The sequence below is a fragment of the Hemitrygon akajei genome, chromosome 1 (assembly GCF_048418815.1).
Source record: "Hemitrygon akajei chromosome 1, sHemAka1.3, whole genome shotgun sequence".
Classification (NCBI taxonomy): Eukaryota; Metazoa; Chordata; class Chondrichthyes; order Myliobatiformes; family Dasyatidae; genus Hemitrygon; species Hemitrygon akajei.
Window position 1 is genome coordinate 105301026 of NC_133124.1, and position 12453 is coordinate 105313478.

At 39.9% G+C, this 12453-nt stretch overlaps 1 protein-coding gene across 1 annotated transcript in view; it reads left to right on the forward strand.

Moving 5' to 3' along the window:
• The first annotated feature begins 728 nt into the window (after positions 1-728).
• Positions 729-12453, forward strand: part of LOC140729291 (ALS2 C-terminal-like protein) — a 93113-nt gene continuing 81388 nt past the window's right edge. The window contains exon 1 of the mRNA XM_073048900.1: positions 729-856. The gene's annotated coding sequence lies outside the window, so the exon portion shown is untranslated. The remainder of the gene's footprint in view (positions 857-12453) is intronic.

Sequence of the window (12453 nt, forward strand, 5' to 3'; positions counted from 1 at the left end):
TTATGCGAACCTGGTCAGACCCCACCTGGAGTACTGCGCTCACTTCTGGTCGCCTCACTACAGGAAGGACATGGAAACCGGAGAGAGGGTGCAGAGGAGATTTACAAAGATGTGCCTGAATAGGTTGAGTGAACTTGACCTTTTCTCCTTGGAGTGACAGAAGATGAGAGGTGACCTGATAGAGGTGTATAAGATAATGAGAGGCCTTGATTGTGTGGATAGTCAGAGGCTTTTTCCCAGGGCTGAAATGGCTAGCATGAGAGGACATAGTTTTAAGGTGCTTGGAAGTAAATACAGAGGAGATGTCAGGGGTAAGTTTTTTTTAAGCAGAGAGTGGTGAGTGCATGGAATAGGCTACTGGTGGCGGAGCTTAGAAAAATAGAAGGCTATGGGTAAACGTAGGTAATTTCTAAGGTAAGGACATGTTCGGCACAGCCTTGTGGGCCGAAGGGCCTGTATTGTACTGTCGGTTTTCTTTTTTTTATGTTTCTATGAGTAATCTTGTCTTGTACTTTTGCATCTAATTTATTCCTGTGACTGTGGATGCATATAATCCACATTTCAGTATATGTAAAGCAAGGTAAATCTGATGGGATTTCTGTATTTGACTCTTAAAAATTAATTGGCTAGAGGGAGGTATTGAGTCTGGAAAGGTGCGCCAGTCATCTCTATGGTTACTTGGAATTTATGCAAAGCAACATGGGAAGGAGGAGCTTGTTTGCTGAACTATACTTCCTTATTGAGACAGTTTATACTACAGTGGAATATTCTTGGTATCACAAGCTTGCAGTGTTAGTGCAGGCAGATGTGAAACATCAGTCCATTCAGGACAATCTAAGCATCATTGCAACTATAGGTAAGACAAATGCACTTGGTTTGCTTATAAGTTCTGTTGTTGCTGTAGCGTAAATGTTTCCTGCAAGAACTTTTTGCTTTTCAAAGATATAATTAGTTTTATTTTGAAGAAGTTAATCCCTTGACGGTTGTTTTATTTAAGAAAATTCTCTGTCATGCCAATTTGGCGTGTTATAACAAGTGCTGTTTTGTTTTCCTGAGCTGTGTCTTTCAATTGCTTGGATAATCTTGTCAGTGACAAACATCACTTTACTGCTAAATCAGCCTTCTGGTTTTGTTCGGCTTCTCTCTCTTTCTTAATAGTTGAACTGAAACAATCAAGACTTGTAAAAGAAATCTGTACACTGACAGAGAAATGCAAACTAGCATTGCTGACTACGGGATAAAATTAGAGTAGGAGGAAACCAACGTCCTTGCCTTAGTGCTGATGAAATTCCCACACACTCTCCTTTCTTCAATAACTCTTCGAAAATATCTTAATTTTTACCTATCCCATAATCCATGGAAATAAGAGCTTGTGCCCGGCAATTACATTTGACCTTTTTTGTAAGAAACACGCAAAGTTGTATTAAGCACATAATTTAGCATGGCGGCAAGATGTTGGATTGCAACCAGCAGCAGTGGAAATTCCTGGCATAATCCCCAGAATTGGCAAACTGCTCAGTGTAAGTGTACTATGCTCAAAAATGTATGGACATAATGTTTGGCTCCTACGACTAGCAAATGGAATCAGAAGGAAAAGTAATTCCTCTTGAATAAGGGATTTCCTTTTCACCTGCACCACATTAGAATTATTTGCTGATATTTTCCAAAGCATGAATACGGCCCTCTTTTTCCTGGAGTGGAAAAATTTTACTGGAGCACAAACAGGCAGAATGAACTGCCATCATAGCTTTAGTTTGGGGAAGAACCGCAATCTCCAGATATCGAAGCAAGAAGCCAAGGCTAATATGGCACTGGTAAAAGAACACCTCCCTGTTTTAAAGGTACACTTAAACTAGCTACGTACTTCAGAGGTAAGGGACAATCCAGTCTTGTATTTTGACCATCAACACTCAACCATAAAGTTATTATCACGTTGCTCATTTGGGGCTATGCTATAATAAATTGATTGTTGTGGTCATTACATTGCAAATAACCATATTTCAGTGTTTTAGTTGCTGAAACATTTTGGAAGTTTTCCCAAATCACCTAGAATGCTCCATTGGCATCAACTGATCACAGAATTGTCTGAATTCTTTTTGAGAGCTCATTTTTAAAAGTTACGAGGAACAACATAGGAGCACCAAAAATAATTATTTGAAGTGTTAAGTGAACATAATGTTTTATGTTTTAAAAGTTACACAATCTGTTCCTCATAATCCAAGCACCCAGATTGCAATCACAAAGTACAGCTTCTGCTTTTCTCCCTATTTGCACAAGACCCAATTTTAATTTTATTGTCACAGATAAAGCTGAATAATGCAAGTTAACTTGACTGAGTTAAGCAGACCCAAACAGTCTCATCCTGCTACCCACCACCATAAATTCTGCTTGACTTGCCGAGTTCCTCCAGCATTTTGTTTGTGTTGCTCAAGGTTTCCAGTATCTGCAGAAGCTTTTGAATTTCTGTTTAAGAGGATTTTATATTTTGTAGATTGTGATTATATCAGAATCAGGTTTATTATCATTAGCACATGTCGTGAAATTTGTTGAAATGTTATAATATTTATTTATTCGCCAGATTTACTTTTTTGGATGTGAGTAGATTTGTTCACATGGGATACTTTAAGTTAAAGGTGATACATTAATTCTCTTTGTCTTACTAGTCTCATTCTCTCCCAATCCACTTAATGAACTAGTATGCTATTTTCCAATTTCAATTAACTTTTCACTGCATCAGCAAGGTAACCTTCACATCATTTCTATCTGCTTTATTATTTTCTTTTGTCAGTGACTGAATCATTTATTCATTACTTTCTCTCTCAGTTGGCAGAAGCCATTGCCTTTGTTATTAACTTCAACTAACTATACACTTCATGTGCCCCCAAAGTTCATGTTTTCATGTTAGTTCTTCAATTGCTATTTGGATAGTTCCACTCCCACTGTCCTTTCTAAACCCTGCTGCTTTTCATTTCCCTTCTTTAATTTAGCTATTTCCCTTTAAATTAACCATTTCTTTTTTGACATTTCAGAAGCTTTCTTCCAGCATCCTTTCCTGGAAGAAAATTCCAGATATTTTACCAACTTGCGTCCTTTATTTCTGATTCAATGGCCAATAGAAATAAGTTCAATATATGTGTACCACTTAATTAAATAGCATAGCCAGGAAATTGCTTTTTCATGCTCTCTAGTGACAAGATATAGCATTTTACTCTGCTCTCAGCTCCACTCAGTCTTCTCCTCTTATAGCTGAGGTACTTTGTCCTTGAGGAGTCCAACATGTAACATTGACACTTTTCTTCTTTATATATTTTCCAACAAAATGATATCATTTTTTCCGAACTTACAGGTTTTATTTGTCTTGCATTAATAATCTGATGGTTTCTAGGATAGGTACAAAGCATATTTGATGAACTGACGTAGGTGTTGACTAAAAGAAGATGTTAAGGAGAGAGATGTGCCTGTTGTGTTGCAATGATGTCACAATTGAAAACAGAAATTTTAATAGAACCTTTTAGTAACCTGGGTCATGTTTTAACATTTCTTTGTGGGAGCAAGTGAATTTTAAAGTAATAATTTATGTTGCTTGTCCCTTTAACTATCTAATCATTAATTGTATGGATCAGAAAATCACCGAGTCTGGCACCATTAAAGCCAGAGACTGTCAAATAATAGCAGTTTCACTGTACTGCCCTTGTTGATTATGGTAAATGCCAGTTAATGTCATCAAAAATTAAAACAAGTAAGAATGCAAATTTTGAAAATTCAACAAAAACACTGCAAGAGCTTAGCCAGGTAGTTAACATTTTGGTAAGAGACCCTGTCTTGAAGTCTGTTTCTCCTTTCCATAGATATTATTTGCTTTGATGAATTCTTCCAGCATTTTCTGTTTTTGTGTCATATAAACGTTTTCTGGAGATAGACATTACATGTCATTTATAGGTACGTGAATGTTACTTAGGCCTTACCATCCCTGTTTGCAGGGTTGGACTAATTCAGTACATAATTGAAGAACTTTTATTGGATATAAATGGCCTGTAGTCATCAGGGAACTTTCCTACTTTAATTGATGATGAAACTGAAGTTGATTGTACCTGGGTCAAAACCCTTGGGATTTCCTGTAATAATGTCCTGAGGAGTGAGATGGTTGTCTTTTGACAATGATAATAGTGTTCATTGGTTAATGATGGAGCTTAGCCTTAATTCACATTGACTACTGTAATTTTCGGCTCCTCGATGCTGCACTTGTTAAAACTTTTGTTTTCATTGCACCACTTGTTTTCAACTCTTCTATCTGAGTTTGAACCTACACTGAAATTAAATCTCTGAGTGTATAGGAGCACTAAATCTGAAGGAAATGTAGAAAGCTTTGGCTACAAAAATCAAAGCTTCATTTTTATTGCATTTATCTTGTCATGACACAAGTGGACATTTTATTGGTTGAGCTCTTATTGGCTTCCAGCAGCAATCCCAGTAGCCCCATTTCTTCTCTCTTTATAGACAATAGACAATAGACAATAGGTGCAGGAGTAGGCCATTCAGCCCTTCGAGCCAGCACTGCCTTTCAATGTGATGATGGCTGATCATCCACAATCAGTACCCCGTTCCTACCTTCTTCCCATATCCCTTGACTTCACTATCTTTAAGAGCTCTAACTCTTTCTTGAAAGCATCCAGAGAATTGGCCTCCACTGCCTTCTGAGGCAGAGCATTCCATAGATCCACAACTCTCTGGGTGAAAAAATTTTTCCTGAACTCCGTTCTAAATGGCCTACCCCTTATTCTTAAACTGTAGCCTCTGGTTCTGGACTCCCCCTACATCAGGAACATATTTCCTGCCTCTAGCGTCTCCAATCCCTTAATAATCTTATATGTTTCAATCAGATCACCTCTCATCCTTCTAAATTCCAGTGTATACAATCCCAGTCGCTCCAATCTTTCAACATATGACAGTCCCACCATCCCAGGAATCAACCTCATGAACCTACGCTGCACTCCCTCAATAATAAGAATGTCCTTCCTCAAATTTGGAGACCAAAACTGAACACAGTACTCTAGGTGTGGTCTCACCAGGGCCCTGTACAACTGCAGAAGGACCTCTTTACTCCTATGCTCAACTCCCCTTGTCTGTGCCTATAAAAATGGTTCTCTTTCACATACAGTATATCCATTGATTTCCTTCAGCAGTGAAGAATAGTTATGGTAAGATATTCCTTTAATGCCTCAGGTACTTCTTAATCTTCAGCTTAACACCTGTTGTTCACAATCTGCTCAGCCGCTAGTGTTTAAAAGCTGAGCTTGGCAAAAATATAAAAGCCTCCTGGACAGTGAATATCCATCACTCCACTGTCTATGGATCTAAACAGCCCCACCAGGTTATGCAATAGTTCAACCAACTTCTGATTCAGTCTATTGCATTCAGTGCTTGTGACATAGCCTGATCTAATTTGGAGAAAACAAATATCTTCCGTTTTGTCTGCAAGGGTGACTCTGCTTTTGCTGTCTGTCACTTTAATTCTCCAAACCAACTTCCATTCTGACCTCTGTATCCATGGCCTCTCCCAGTGTTCCAAGAAACCTAACATAAGCTCTTCGAACAGCAACTCATCTGCCGTCAACTTCGACAGTTTTAGTAAAGCAGCATTTCCAGATTGTGTCAGAACTGGCCATTACTGATGCCAGGTCATGCACTAACTTAGTCAGCTTTAGTTTCCCCTCCATCAGTGCCGCTGGAGATGCTGATTCCACTCTGCACTTTGCTTCAGTTCACATTTCCAGCAGTTCTTCTGTTCTTCATTTTGCAGTTTTGGACTTCTTTCCCCTTTACTCACCGCCCTCTGTTTACACTCCTCCACACAGATCAGCTGCGATGAACAAGCATTCATCACACTTTCTGAGGTCACCAACAAAATGTCTGTCATCAAGACATAGGCAGTTGCTTTGTTTCCTCCAACAGAAACACACACCTCTGCAATTTAAGACATCCTCATTTTCTCGCAGAGTTATTAATCTGAAATATTACCTTTGTTTTCCTCTCTGCTCAGATGCTGCTTAACCTGTTGAGCATCACCAGCACTTTCTGCTTGTATTTCTGAATATTTTACCATTGCTTCTCCTTATTTTGAAACCTAACTCTGAAAAGTCTCTCAGCAGAACCTTATTCCTAATTAACTGTTCTCCACCATTCCCAAATTCTCCTTCAGATCTGGAAATGCTCTTAATCCTAGGAGTGAGCAGACAAGGCAGTTATCAGTTGTGGCTGCAGAGAGTTTTATCTTCCCCTGTTCTCCCTCACTATAATGATCCCTCCTTTAGAAAAGCTTTGTGCTATGGTCAGGGTGGCCATGTGTTCTGTGGTCACATTCATGAACGTAAACAAAGACTGCACGTCCACCCAGCAGTCTTTGTCCACATTCAGTAATGTAGTAAGTGTTTTAGCTTGTTTTTGCAAGGTGTAATTCCAAAACGTCTCCATCTCTGTCACCTGAATCCCTGTGCCACATTATCTTTCCGTTTTGGCCACTAACCAAATCCAGGATGCCCACGTGCAGGTAACTTCTCTCTTCTCTGCCTCCAGCACAACAGGTAGACCAAGCCTCCTCAAAGTTCAGATATTTAAGATGTATCGCTGGGGTTTCACTGGTCTTCATAAAATCCAAACACTACAGCTATAACACATCAAGTGCCTTACTATTCCATACAAATCTCATTTTATGTATTCAATTAGATGTGTTTCTGTTTACTTAATTTAGTTACTTAACAACAAATTAATTTGTTTAAAACATTTTTCTTTACAAAACCTTTAATTTACCAGAAGACCATTTAAATATTCCCTGAACCACTGAAAATCCTCATACAAATCAGCACCTCTTTCCCAATCTGCTACTCCTTGAACGTGTCTGTGGTAACAGGTTCTCTTTGGCTTCTGTTTTTTTTTGCAGCCCCCCTCAGTATGCAGATTATTCCCCTCTATCAGAATCTCAGTCACTGTCAGTGAAATTCAAGGCTCTTTTGTACGCCCAAGGTGTCAATCCTCCCCAAGCTGTCTATTTGTGACCTGGAACTCTCAGTCACTGGAACGAAGCTACCACTCACACCTCTGTCTAGACCCCTCATCAGTCTAGATACTTCCACCTCCCCTCAGCTTTCTTTTCCTTCTTGAAAACAGGTGCAACTTTTCTAATCTATCCTTGTGACTGTAGAGCATATATGTCAAACTCAAGGCCCGCGGGCCAAATCCGGCCCGCGGTGGAATTATCTTTGGCCCGCGAGATAATATCTAATTACTATTAAAGCTGGCCCCAGTAATCGAAGCGCCTATGGCGTATGATATGGCTAATGCTGAGTTTATTCAGGTACCAGGTTTTCAGGGTTTTTAGTGTTTATTTGGCAGTCTTGCTCGGCAGTCTTCTTCATAAGAAACGGAATTTGTAAAGTGAAACACTTTGTAGTTATAGCAGAGACTGAGACACACGAGAGCAGGCTGAAAAAACGGAGGCAACGAAAGCTGCGTTCGCACGCGTCCGACTGATCCGGCCCGCATGAAGCTGCATTTTGCTCAATCCGGCCCGTGACCTAAAATGAGTTTGACACCCCTGCTTAGTGTAGACCCTCATCCCAGGAGTCATTCTCATAAATCTTTTCTGGATCTTCTCTAGTGCCTCCACATCCCTCTTGAAATGTAGCGAATTGAACATTTTGAGGTGGAACAACATTTATAAAGATTCACCATGATTTCCCCATTTGTATAGCCCATACCCCTGCTGATTAAAGCCCAGAACTGTGTATGCCTATTTAATAATTTACCTGCAGCCTTGACTCAAGTGGAACATGTAGATCAAGGATAGTCAATATTTGGATGTTTCTAATGTATTGTATACATTACCACAGATCTTTCTACTCCTTTTAGAAAAGTATCCTTCATTCTTTGCTGCCTTTCTTCAATCTTGCTACAAGATGCTCACATTTCTTCACAGTAAAGTTTATCTACAATGTTTCAACCTGTTGCACCAGCCAGTTTATGTCTTGATACAATCTATCACTATCCTCTGCAATTCACAATGTTGTAAATATTATCTCATCCACAAAGCTATAAATTATGCTTTGAACTCCCAAACTTTAATCATTAATATACTGTAGATCAAAGAAAAATCAATACACCTTCTTCCCCCAGTCTGAGAAACATTCATTCATCGTGCTTCTTTGTCTGTTACCTAACATCTGTGTATCTATGCTCACAATGTTCATTTTAAGTATGTGCCTCAACTTTTCTGCTAAACTTATTAAATGGCACCTTATTAAAAGTGATCTGACAGTCCAAGTACACCACATCAACTGCATTATCCTTACTAACTTTGTCCAACAACCTATATTACTTAATCCGTCTCCTTCTCAAAGTTCAAAACTTCGAAGTAAATTTATTATCAAAGTACGTATACATCACCATATACAAACCCAAGATTCATTTTCTTGCAGGCATTCACAGTAAATGCAAGAAACACTATAGAATCAATGAAAGATCCCAGCCAAAAGGACAGGCAAACAAGTAATGTGCAAAAGACAACAAACTGTGCACATACAAAAAGAAAGAAAAAAACTAAATAAAACAATAATAATAAATAATAAAAAAGCAATAAATATCAGGAACATGGAATGAAGAGTCCTTGAAAGTGAGTCCATAGGTTGTGGGAACACTTCAGTGAGGGGGTGAGTAAGTTGATTAAAGTTAGCCTTTCTGGTTCAAGAGCCTGATGGGGAGGGGTAATAACTGTACCTGAAACTGGTGCTGTGGGTCCTGAGGTTCCTGTACCTGCTCCCTGATGGTAGCAGTGAGAAGAGAGTATGACCTGGTGGTGGGGGTTGCTGATGATGGATGGTACTTTCCTGTGATTCATAACCACATTTGAGTTGGCCAATGACAGCGACACCATCAGCAAACTTAAATATGGCATTGGAGCTGTGTTTAACCTCACAGTCATAAGTGTAAAGTGAGTAGAGCGGGAGGCTAAGTGCAGCCTTGAGGTGTACCTGTGCTGATGGAGATTGTAGAGGAGATGTTGTTGCCAATCCAAAACTGACTGGGGTCTGCAAGTGAGGAAATTGAGAATCCAGTTGCACAAGGAGGTACTGAGGCCGAGGTCTTGAAGCTTATTAATTAGTTTTGAGAGGATGATGGTATTGAGTGCTGAGCTGTATTCAATGAAGAGCATCCTGATGTATGGATCTTTGGGGTCCAGATGTTCTAGGGTTGAGTGAATAGTCACTGAAAGGGCATCTGCTGTGGACCTGTTGTGACAGGAGGCAAATTGGAGTAGATTAAATCACTTCTCAAGCTGGAGTTATATGTTACATAACCAGCCTCTCAGAACACTTCTTCACAGTGACAGGTAACCATACTCTTCTCAGGCACCGGTATAATTGAAGCCTGCTTGAATCAGGTGGGTACCTCAGACTGTTGAAACAAAAGGTAAAGATAATGGTGTACACTCTAGCTAGCTGATCAACTTAGGTCTTTGGCTAGGAACCCTGTATGGGCCAGATACTCTCTGTGGATTCACCCAACTGAAGAATGCTTTCACGTCAGCCTTAGAGACTGAAATCACAGGGTCATCAGGGGCTGTAGAACTTGTGAAGGTGCCTCTGCATTTTGATGGTCAATGCAATCAAAAAACATTGAGCTCATCTGGGAGCAAAACCTTATTGTCACCAATGTTGCTTAGTTTCATTTTGAAGGAAGTAATAACATTTAAGCCCGTTATAGCTGTCGAGTATCCTTCAGAGATTCAAGTTGGTCTGGAATTGCCACTTTCTGGAGTTGTTTGTGGACCTCTTGTATTTTACCTGATTACAAGACCAGAAGACCACTGATCTGGCCCTCAACAGTTTGCGGATCAAATGGTTCATTCAGGGCTTCTGGTTGGGGAAGACTCAGAATGATGTTGCGGGGACACACTCAACTATGACTGTTTTTACAAAGTCCATGATAACTATGGTATTCATTCGGATCCTCTGATGAGTCCTTGAATACAGCCCAGTCTACCAAGTCAAAGCAATCCTGTAGCTGCTCCCCTGCCTCCCACGCCCACCTCTTCATTGTCCTACTCCTGTGACCTTGCTCTTTAGCCTCTGCCTGCATGCAGGTAGGAGGAGGACAGCTCCTGAGGTTTCCCAAAATGTGGTCTAAGATCGAACAGCAAGCATCCCTTATGGTGGTATTGCAGTGGCCAAGTGTACTGGGATCTCAGGTGCTACAGGTGATATGTTCATGATAATTGGGCCAAGATTTCTTCAAACAAGCCTGACCAAAGTCCGTGACAATGATTGGAAAGGCATCAGTGTAGGCTGTTTCTTGTTTGCCAATGGTGGTGATTAGTACCTCAAGTACCTGCTTAACATTAGGCTTGTATTGTTTGTAAATTGTAGTCAGTGTCATGGAGGAGAACTGTTTTGATAAGAAACAGTTAGGTCCTCAATCCTGTTCTCTAGTGACTGTATATTTACTAACTAGGTACCAGGTAGAGGAAGTCTTATACCCTGTTGTTTTAGTCTAGCTTAGAATCCTCCCCTCCTCCCTCTCTTTCAGCCATGGCGATGTACCTTCATCTGCTTAAAGATGTTGTACCTGCATTCTTAAGTGTTAAGTCTGTCAAGTCTTTTGGAAGAACATGAAATCATGAGTTGATTATGATGGTTCAAAAGTACATCACTTAAAGGGAAATTACAGTCTGCTGATCATAGTGTATTAATTTCTTCCTATTCAGTGCACACATCCCTCTTAAGAGCTGTAGCCTTGTACAGGTTAATATCAGCTGGTGTACAATGTTCCTGAAATAGCTTACACATAACATGAGCCAGTGGGCAAAATGTCACAATTTATACATCCTTAAATGCACAGGTTATTTCACAAGATACACAGAGAAATGACATTTAATGGTACTGGATGATACTGGACTAAATGCATGTGAGTTTTCTGTGCATTGTTATTTAAATACAATTTTCTCCTGCATGAATCAACTTCACTTCAAACACTGGGATGCTCCTTCATGAATGCATGTATATTTCCTTCTCCAAAATCTTAGTGGAAAATGTATGCAAGTTCTTGAAAGAAAGGGATGAATCCATGATTGATTTTCTTGACTTTTCTACGCCACTTTGAGCAGTAAGTGGCGGAAATATGCAAAAGTTTCTTTAAAGGTTACTGTGTTCCCTCGATGACCTGACAATATTACCCTATTACTCAGCACCCCCACTAAAAAAAAGCACATTCTTTCCTGTTTTTGAGAATTAATTTTCCACTCATTTGTCGTCAAATTTGCCTATGCAACAGTGGCTGTATATTTAAATCAGTGATTTGTTGTAGGTGCTTTGAACTATCTTATGACCTACAAAAATACTTTATCAGTGAAAAAATGTTTCTTAAAGAAAGGGCATATTGCGCAGTATTTTCACTTCATTTTTTCTCCTGAGAATGTTGTTTCCATGAGATGACCTTGTTCTAAATGCAGTAACCACTCTTACATCATAACTACTAATTGTGCTGTATGGTCTTATGTCTTTTAACTCTGGAAATTAAACTAATCAAACAATATATTTACAATTTTTTAAACTTGAATATCTTGCTGTGCTTCAACAGGTAGGTAGTCGTCTTACACTCATTTTAAAACTTACTCATCACCACTGTTATGTTTTGTAACTCCCAAAATGAATAAAAAAACATGAGAGCCCGGGATAACGTGCCTACTTCTTTTCCTTTCATTAGTGAGGTGCGTGAACAAACTCACCAGGGAGAGGTACTGGTTGATATGAAGTGCCCTCTTCATTCAGCAAAATATCATAAACAAGCTGACAGAGTTTGGAGTCACAAGAGGGAGAAGGATAGGGAGAAGGGGAGGGGGAAGGAGAGGGAAAAGGTGAGGGAGAGGGAAAGGGAGAGGGAGATACCGGGAGAGAAGATTGGTGGCTGAAATTATTTGGGATATGTGCTAAACCCAAAAATAGCTCTGACAGTCCCTCCTCTTGGCCTCCTGGACAAAATAAAATCGTACCAGGGAAGGCCAACCTTAAGGAGGATCTACTCAAATAGTGCAGCAACTATGATCAACTTCAGAATTCCCCACCCCCCCCCAGTTATTTTAAGTGCATCTATATCTACCCTATCATCCCTAATCGCTACCTACAAAATGCTAGGTAGAGAGATTGTTCCAGAAGTTTGAATAACAGGCTTTAGAAATGCGGCTCTGTTTGTACTCCTGTTGGGTCTTTCCCTGCTAGCTAATTGCAGCCTAATCGCTTCCTTGTCTTCACCTCTTTATTTTCTGGTCGCTAAAACTCTTCTCTTTCCAGGGGCACCAGCAAGGTAAATGCATCAGGCTCACAGGCCCTCTCATTGATGTACAGGAAGGGGTTGGGGTAGTTTCTATTTGAATGACTGCAAGGACTTCTTCCCAGTGGCACTCCC